The sequence below is a fragment of the Hevea brasiliensis genome, chromosome 2, assembly GCF_030052815.1.
Source record: "Hevea brasiliensis isolate MT/VB/25A 57/8 chromosome 2, ASM3005281v1, whole genome shotgun sequence".
NCBI classification, from domain to species: domain Eukaryota; kingdom Viridiplantae; phylum Streptophyta; class Magnoliopsida; order Malpighiales; family Euphorbiaceae; genus Hevea; species Hevea brasiliensis.
In genome coordinates, this window is record NC_079494.1 from 115,758,478 (window position 1) to 115,768,877 (window position 10,400).

A 10,400-nucleotide genomic window follows, 5' to 3' on the forward strand; every position below is an offset into this window, starting at 1 on the left:
AGGTCTCTACCTTTCCATCAGAACTAATTTTCTTCTTGAAAACCCATTTATTCCCTATAGGTACAATACCTTTAGGTGGGTCAACAAGATCCTAAACTTGATTCTTATATATGAAATGAATTTTAGATTTCATAGCTTCAATCCATTTTGAAGAGTCTATATCTGATATAGCTTATTCATAGGTAAGTAGATCATCTCCATGATCTACTTCTTCATGAGTAAACAACTCTTGTTTATCTTCATGAAGGAAACCATATCTCACTGGTGGGTGAGATATCCTGGTTGATCTGCGAGGAATTACTATAGATGTTTCATCAATAGGTGTAGGTTGACTAGATAGATCTATATCCATTTGATTTGTTGATTGGTCAGAATTCTCTAATTCTAACTCTATTTACCTTCATTTAGCTCCTTCTTAAATAAACTATTATTCAAGAAATGTGGCATCTCTACTTACCATAACCTTTTGTGATGTAGGCAAATAAAAATAATATCCAAAACTCTCTTTTGGATATCCAACAAATTGACCATTTTCTGATCTGGTTTTCAATTTATTAGTGTTTAGCTTTTTGATATAAGCTGGATAACCCCAAATCTTAACATGCTTAAGACTTGGTTTTCTCCCATGTCATATCTCATAAGGTGTGGAAGAAACTGATTTTGATGGAATCCTATTCAGAATATGTAAAGCTGATTCTAATGCAAATCCCTAAAAGGAGACTGGTATATCAGTATAGCTCATCATATTGCGTACCATATCTAATAGGGTACGATTTCACCATTCAGCTGTGGCGTTCCTGGAGGAGTCAGCTGGGAAAAAATGCCATGTTCTTTCAAGTATTCATCAAATTCAGTACTTAAGTATTCACCTCCACGATCTGATCGAAGTTTCCTGTTTGATTTTCTACTTTAGATTTAAATTCTTTGAACTTTTCAAAGGATTCATGTTTGTATTTTATCAAATACAAATACCCAAACCTTGATTTATTATCAGTAAATGTAATAAAGTAATGAAACCCACCTCTAGCCATTTCCTTAAATGGACCACATACATCACTATGTATTAGCTCCAAAATATTTTTAGCTCTTAGTCCTTGTCCAACAAAAGGGTGATCTAGTCATTTTGCCCTGAAGGCAGGATTCACAAGTTGGAGTAGGTTCAAAACCCAATGAGGATAAAATCTCTATTTTCTCCAGTTTTGCAATCCTATCTTCTACAACATGACCTAATCTTAAGTGTCAAATATATTTTAAACTTGAGTTGATTTTCATTATGGCATTGCATTCTTTTATATTGTTTACATTTATTTTGTGTTTATCATTATTATCCAAATAATAAAGACCATCATGCATATAACCCAAGTCAACATATTTATTTCTAAAATAAATATTGCAACTATCATCTATGAATTGAAATTCATAACCATTTCTAGTCAAACTAGATATAGAAATGATGTTCTTAAAAGCATCAGGCACATATAAAATATTATTCAAACACAAAATATGTCCACATATGTAAAAAGATTTAGATCCTATGGCTAAAGCTTCAACAGTTGAGCCATCGCCAATCCGGAGTCTAACATCTCGAGCATGCAAGCTACTACTGTTTGCTAGTTCCTGCATATCATAAGAAATATGAGAACTAGCATCAGTATCTAAAACCTAAGTTATAGATGTACTATGACCATCATCAGCATCTAAATAATAAAATATAGATATACCTTCTGAAGGTGTATCCTTCTTGTCCTTCAAAGAAGCAAGATATTCTGGGCAGTTCCTTTTCCAGTGCCCATCATTCTGGTAGTAAAAACACTTTCTTTTGCCTCCATCAGCTTTGGTTTTTCCTTTCTGTTTGGCTATCTTTTTGGAAGGTCCTGGAACTTGAGATTTCTTTTTCTTATTGCCCTTCTTCTTGTTGGACTTTCCAACAGAAGAAGATGCAATCAAAGCTACCTCTTTTCCTTTATTACCTGGCATATTCTTTTGGGCAATAACAAACATGTTAAGTAAACCAGCCAAGGTGTGTTCCTGCTTATTCATATGAAATTTTGTTACAAAATTCCCAAATGACTCAGGTAGGGACTGAAGGATCAAATTCGTCTGCAATTGAAAATCCATGTTAAAGTCAAGATGTTCCAGCTGCTCTATAAGCCGAATCATCTTGTAGACATGATCCCCAATATTCTATCCCTCAGACATCATCATTCGAAATAGCTGCCTAGATATCTCATACCTAACATTCCTGCTATGCTCACCATACAACTCTTGTAGGTGAAGGAGGATCTCACTTGCACTCTACATGTTCTCATGCTCCTTTTGTAACTCATTACTCATAGAAGCAAATATGTAACACTTGGCTCTCATATCATGCTCCTTCCACTTGTCCAAAGTGTCATGTTCATCTTGAGTGGCCTCTGGAGGTAAGAGACAAAGAACATTTGAGTCTATAACATATCCAATACGTTCTAGGTTCAGGATAAGTTTTAAATTTCTTAGCCAATCAGAAATATTAGGTCCCGTCAACCTATTATGATCAAGTATGCTCGCAAGGATATTAGATGGTGGTGGTTGTTGTGTGCTCATTATTATCAGAAAATTAACTGCAGAAAATAATTAGATTAATTAGTAAATATGTCAGGTAATTAACCAAAATGATTATAGTTTTTTAATCAAATTGATTCTCCCACTAACTTAGCGAATCCTATACTTCCAAAGTAGGAAACGAAAATCCTAGTTGGATGGATTTCTAGTGAGTGATTGAATTCTTATAATCTTATTGATCATCCTCAGGCACATCCATTATTACAATTACAGTAAACTATAAGTGAGCAACTCCTTGCCCATCACATTTTATGTGACGTTCAATCATTTACCTAGCCCCTAATGCTCAAAATCTCAGGCACATTCATTATTGACTTATCTTGCATTAGTTAAGTTAATCTCATTGAGCCAGTATACATGCAAATAATTTTACTGTCCTCAAGCACATCCATTGTTGGCCACCAAACCATTTACATATTTACAACATCTCATGCTTAACAATTATTCTTAAGAAAATCCCTTAAATTAATTGCATCATAAGTAAGTATTTAAAATTTCTTAAAACAATTGCCTCAATGGAGGGCCCATGATATAATTACCTTAATTATACAATTTCTAACTTAATCATTTGTTTGGAAGATTTAGTGGTCGGCTTAATTACTATTATGGTCTCATTTTGCACATTATCCAATTAGCATGCATGTATCATATGATTGCATACATTTCCATACATCTCATGCATACATGGATAAACAATAAATATGGTATGATCATGGACTTTCTAAGGGATTCAATTATGAGCCACCAAGAATTGAATCAGGGCATTCCTAGGTGCATTTCTTTCATTCATTTTACAAGAGTTACTGAAGGAGTACATAATCAACACTTGATCTTCAATTCCTCCCACTAGTCCCACCAATGCTCTTGACCTTCTTGATCTTCTTGCAATCTAATTACATTGTAATCCTTGGCATACCAAGGCGAATTTATAAGAATATGAACTTTAAAGTCCTCAAATAAATGAAATTACAACCCAAAATTATTGCAACACTTATAATACATGCCACCAAAAATAAAATTAATTATTTTACAACCCAAAGAAAAATAAAAGAAACAAATCCAATCACGTTGGTCTTTTATTGTCCATGATTAGCCATCATGCATATTAACATTTAACAATTAAATAAAACATACATACTAAAATTAAATTTAATATCTCATATTCAACTAAAAAATTCATATTTGAATATCATTTAAACAAATTTTAAAATTCAGATTTGAATCTCTTTCAAACAAATTTAAAAATTCAGATTTGAATCTCATTCAAATAATTGAATCAAAATTTAATTGTGTGATTAAAATTCTTAATTAAATAATTTAATTAAGTATGGGCCTTAATTCATATACAATAATTGTATAAAGAATCACCAAGTAACCATGTGCACCATTTGGGGTAACCCAAACCATGCGCACCATTGGTGCACAAAGCATGCCGCCACATATATTATTCCAGCCAGCAATGAATCAATCAAAATTTGGCTAAATCACACAATTAAATCTCATATTAAACAATTTAAATGGCAAATATAGTGGCTCTGATACTAATTGAAGGAGCGGAAGCATATAAATTGTTAGATTAGAGTATTGAATTTAAAAATTTCTTCTAGGGTTTCATGCATCATGCCATATCCATTATGTACCTAATTAATTTTAATGCTCAATTACATATTAAAACACTTTTAATATGTATTAGGATTTACATTTTCCATTTAAGATTTTTGAATTAACAAATTAATTCAATTGAACCCTAGTTTAAAAGAAGAATATGTGCACTATCATTTTGATGCACTATTGATGTAATTGGCACCTTTAGGAAACACTTAGGACCCCAAATGTTGTCCCTCTAGCTTGTCCACACCAAGATCACCAATGAGCAGCTCCCAATTTACTTCTCAAGCCTTTGCCAACCAATTATAAATTGGGTTCTTACTTTTAGAGAGATTGTATGTGTGTATAGGATACTAGAAATAATTTTTAGCAATTTTAATTCAAAGAGAATAATTCAAAGGGAATGGAGTGATTCTCTTTGAATTGATGAGAAAAGATGAAGAGAGGAGAGGGAGGAACAAGTGCCGCCACACATAAGAGAGAATAAGAGTGAGAGTTTCTTCTTTTCTTTTCCCTTTTATAATTAGGTCATCACTTAACTCTATGCCACATGTCACCTCTACATTGCATCTTATTTTTAATTGACCTAATCACATTAAGCCAAGTGTCAAAGCTAGACTTAATCTTGACTTTGATCATCTTAAATGATAGGAAGACAAATGGCAAGCTAATATAGTGCCATGTATCACCATCTCATGGTGCCACATGTCACCATGTGAAATGAACAAATTACCCTTATATTGTAATTTTGAGTTCTCAATCCAAAATCATTATTTCTCCTCTTCAAATCAATTTATATCAAATATAAATTAATTAATTAATCTCTATTAATTAATTTCTCACAATTAAATTCATATTTAAATACTTTAAATATAAATTTATTATACTATACATCCAATAACCTAGATTTGGTTTCAAGTCATCCTAGGGACTTTGTAATCTTATTGCAAACCAAACCTATTTAATTAATCAATTAAATCACATTTTACTTAGTGATTATCTTGTGTATGTGTGTGACTCACTAGGCTCATCACTAATTGGCAATGAGATATGATATTAACTCTTAATATTATCAGAACTCTGAGATGCTTAAAATAATTTTTCTAAATTATTTTAAGCATCTCATAGACCATGGTTGATACCTAGTATAGCGTGTTATGGCCACCCAATCAGTAACAATGGATACCTTAAATGAGCCTTTAATCATATGTTACCATGCACTAGAATCTCTCTATTACAAAATCCTAATTTGAGCTGAAGTTATGGTTTATGTCAAACCCCATTTGTTATGAATATTATGTTCTATTTTAATTCCAGTTCTTGATTAATTAGATTTTCTTGTCAGAAACTCTTTTCTGACTAAATCTGTCTGTCCTGGCCAGAAACTTGAAACATCAAGAACAATTAAATGAACATAGGACTTTGTCCCTATTTACTTAGGGTAACAGATTCTATCTTAATCAACACCTACCTCCATATATAACTAGTAGGAGCCAACACATGCCCATATACCCATACACAGTATAAGTATGAAAGCAGTATCAAACTTAAACTACCAATATATAAGATAACTGTGTTATCTCAGTTTTAAAGATTATATGTACTAATATGATATATGACAATGCATTAACAAGAGTAAACTCTATGTGCTTGTCATATGCATCACTGGTTCGGCCTACTTATCATGTATAAGTGCCTATCATGTTTGTTATATAGCATGAGACTCACCATTCCATCTTTTTTATATCTTATATAAATACCTTGGGAACAAACATGATTACAATCTTTCTGGATAAGTCATGTCCTTATTGTGAAGTATCCTCGATTATGAACCAATTTATGATACTTTATGCTAGAAATACTGTCACTCATATTCTTAACAACTTAAGAATAGAATTTCTAATAAAATATCAATGGACCTTTTCTATTACACATAAATACATTATGTAAACGAAAAAGTGAAATTGCCTTTTATTAATAAAATATATACAAGATACATACTAAATGATATGTTCTAGGACATACTGCTAACATTTATATCTCACCCCCTTTTAGTAATTTAATTTTTCAATGTCACCCATTGGTAATTTGCCCTAGGGAGAGACATTGTATGAATATTTAAAGCAAAACACATTCAAAACAAGATCATGCGAATGCTTTAAAATAATTAATATATCTCACCTTTCGTCTTTCCCTTGTTGTCAATTTCCATAGAGCTTCTCATTTTTAGATATGTAAACTATCCTAACAAGATTAGATTAATAAACAAATCAAATAATTAATAAAAAAATTATATAAATAACAAGAAGAACATGATCCAAAGGGTGAGAAGAAACCCGCAACCAAAAGCCTACAAGCAACTTTAGAATTGGCACAGAGAAATAAACACCTGATATGGAGGAAAGATATGAAAAAATGGTGTGAAAAGGGAAGTTGATCTAGCTGAAATTTTGAGGGTTTGGTATTCATGAATGACACATGTACATGTATTCATCCATGGGGGCCCATTCAAGCAAAACAGATTCCATTGCACACATGGAAAATGATTAATGGGTTACCTTGTAAAGCAAATTGTCAATAAAAATTTACAACCTTTATATACAATAATTACTTGTCTTTTTAATGGTAGAAAAGAAAATATACAAGCAACAAAACAAAGGACAAAAATGAGGGCGTGAAACCCCAACTATATCATCAAGCAATAGATGAAGGAGACTCTCTAAAGAAGAATTGAAAGTGTGCAATCCCTTAATAAGGATGAAGCATAGGAATTCAATCAGTTTGCATAACAATTAACTTTCAAAAAATATGAGAATTTAATAACATAATTCAATTGAAGAAGACTCTTAATAGCTAGGGACATGTATGCAACTCTCAAGGATAGATAGATAACTCTGTGCGAACCCAAGTGATGGATTAGCTTTAAACCTTCACAAACAGATTATATCTTAATATTAGTGCAAGTTTTTAGTATAATTACCATAGTGAATTAATTATCATAATAAAATTGAGTATCATCTATTCTACCATAATTAAATATTAGATTAATAATTTTAAATTTATTATTATTATTATTATTATTATTATTATTAGCAGCAAAGCCTGAGCACTTTTCGGTTTGAACAAAAAAATTGAACCAAACCTAACCGTTTCTGTTTAATTGGTTCAGTTTTTTTGTTTTGTCGGTGTGGTTCGCTTAGAGATTTTTAGTATGTTCAGTTTTCGATTTGGTTCGATTTTTTATCGGTTAAAACTGACTAAACCCAATAGCAAATGGCATAAGTGATTTTTTAGCCCAGGATTGCTATTTTTATGAAGTGATGTTTGCTGTTTTTATGGATTTTTAGGTATTCTAGATTTATAATTTCATGGTACATTTTATGTAATCTTGATTTACAATTTTATGGACTTATGAATTTAAATGTTATGTACTTTTGAATGGATTTTTATATATTATTGATATTTATAAGTAGGTTTTTTTGTAAACAGGTTTAGGGTTGTTATTAATAAATTATTATTTATTAGATGTAAATAGATTCTTTTGTAAAATTCCAATAGTTTTGGTTTAATGCAATGGAACCAAACCGAATCATTATTTTTCGATTTGATTCGATTATTCTTAAATGATTGATTTGGTTTGGTCCACTTTTTTAACCTATTCAATATTTCAATTTTTTGTGTTCAGTTCGGTTCGGTTCGGTTCGGTTCGATTTGGAACCGAACCGACCAAATGCTCCCCTATTAGCAGCATCAATATTAATTAATAAGTGCTAATAATATGTGTCGAACTTATTCACTTGACAAATTAAGAAAAGATTTAAAAAGAGAGTTAATGCACAATCGTCTTTCATTTTAAGCAATTATTTTATTTTAATCATTTAATTTTTTTACCAAAAACTAAAAAAGATTCATTAATAGAACATGACTTGAGCCCAGTATAAATAAAAGCCTACGATCACATTACACATAAATAATAAAGCAAGGCTTTGAAGTCCATGGACAAAAGAGGCCCATGGCCTTAAAAGAAAACAGAGCTGCAACTGTAACTTGCCTAGCGCACAACTGAGGCCCATCTATAGCAACCCTCGCTAAGACAGGTTAGGAGCCTGAATCCGAAAGCTCAGATGAAAGAGGGCAGCTTCTTAACTTTCGCTGGGAAAGTAACTCCAATTTATTAAAATAAAATCTTTCAATCTTAGTTTCATTCAACATTTAACATGTCCCTCTAATCCATCAAATGGAGTGGGTAAAGAAATCAAATTAGAACAGTTATTTTGGTCCAGAGCCTGTGCAGAGAGGCAACAAGTTGAACAAGCCCACTATGAGCCTCATTTGTGTCTGCCAGATGTAGGAGGCTTCTCAGGTACTACCACCATGTACCACTGTCATCTTATAATCTGACAATACATTCCCACATACTTCAATATCTAGAATCTGAAGGGAGGTTAATTAGATATCTCATGACATGGGACAGCAAACTTTTCCTTTCAAGTTTCAAGCGTCAGCAGTTAAACAGCAAATTTCCAGACAATTGATAAATTACAAAATCCCAAACTTTATTGTATGACTTTATTTGTTTATGAAATGGTTTCAAATGTTACACTCATTGTTCAACATCACACAAACACAAGGAAAACGAAGCTAGCCTTCCCCATTTCAAAACACCACAGATAAACCAAGGCCTCTTGTTATCTCTGTTAAGAAAGCTGGAAGAGCAGGGCCATCCACTTGCAGTCACTAGCTTACCGTGAGCCACGCACCCTCCAGACTCCACTACTTTCCCACCAGCCACTTCACAATTGCCTTCATTCCATGGCTGCTCGCGCATCTCTTCCCCAAATTAATCATACACGAGTGTTTATTATTAATTAATCACTCGTTAATCCAGAAACATATATATAATTTGATGATTAATTAAGTACCTTTAAAGCACCAGCAGCAGCCACAACCCACTTCCCTTGTCCAATTGCTGCAATGATCTTGCCCTTGTCAGCGAATTCCTTGATAAGAGAAACCACTTTCTCGTTTATGACCAGCAACTCTGGGGACCTGCCTCCTGGCAGCACCAAGAAGTCGTAGTCATCAGCAGAAATGTCACTCCAATTGGCATTAACGACGAAGTTATGGCCACGCTTTTCGGTGCATATTTGGGCTCCCTCGTCATCGTGGATGGCAGTAAGAGAGCTCTCCCCTTTCTTCTTGCTTGGGCAAACTGCATCCACCCTGCAGCCCAAACCTTGTAGAGCCCTGAATGGCACATTTACCTCGTAATCTTCTGCATAATCCTATAACGCAGAAGCCAAATTATGGATTGCACTTGCAGGCAGGCTATTCATTAGAGTACAAAATTTATCTAGCTTACCGCTAACACAACCAGTACTGAATTTCTGTGGGATCTTGAAATTTTGGCTCCTATGGACTCGAGTAGAACTCTCGTATATTCACCGTGTCCTGGCCACCCAATTGAGCTAACAAGATTGCCGTCCATAAGACAAGCAGTAATGTCAAGAGCCGACTCTACACCAGGCTGCTCCCACCAGATGCCTCCTGCAAGCTCAACGATGGGTTTGAAGCTGGTAAAGGCAGTGCATTGCTTGCCTCGGAGTGGTCCGCTGCCACAAACATGAGTTTTCAAGCTGGTAAAGGCAGTGCATTTCTTGCCTTGGAGTAGTCCTGCTGCCACCAACATGAGTTGCCGTACTGACCAGCTTGTCATCGGTGCAGAGGAGCTCAGTGAATCTGCCTCCAGGTATTATGAGGGCATCACAGGATTCTACTGCCACGTCATCGTAGTTTGCGTTGAGTGTGAAGAAATGGCCTTGCAATTCTGTGTCAAGCTGCCAAGGCAAAATAAGATTAAATATCACTGTTGCTAGACTAGAAAAGGGGCTGATGGTATTGGCAATGGAGTATGAACATTACCCCGAAGCCCAAGTAATCATGGATGGCGGTGAAGCATTTATCACCGGATCGCTTGCCGGGAGAGACGCAATCAACCCGCACACCCAAGGATTGAAGCATAAAGAATGGCACAATCACTTCATAATCTTCCATGTAGTCCCCACATAGTATCAGAGCTGATTTTTGAGCAATGGGACCCATAGTCTCTAACACCTCACTGCTGTGAGTGTGCAGTCCGAGAAAGCTATTTAATTTCTCATTTACTTAGAAGTATAGGTGGGGATTATCTT

General features: G+C 34.0%; 1 pseudogene; it reads right to left on the reverse strand.

Moving 5' to 3' along the window:
- Positions 1-8,164: 8,164 nt before the first annotated feature.
- On the reverse strand, positions 8,165-10,311 carry LOC131168968 (DJ-1 protein homolog E-like; annotated as a pseudogene).
- Positions 10,312-10,400: the final 89 nt, after the last annotated feature.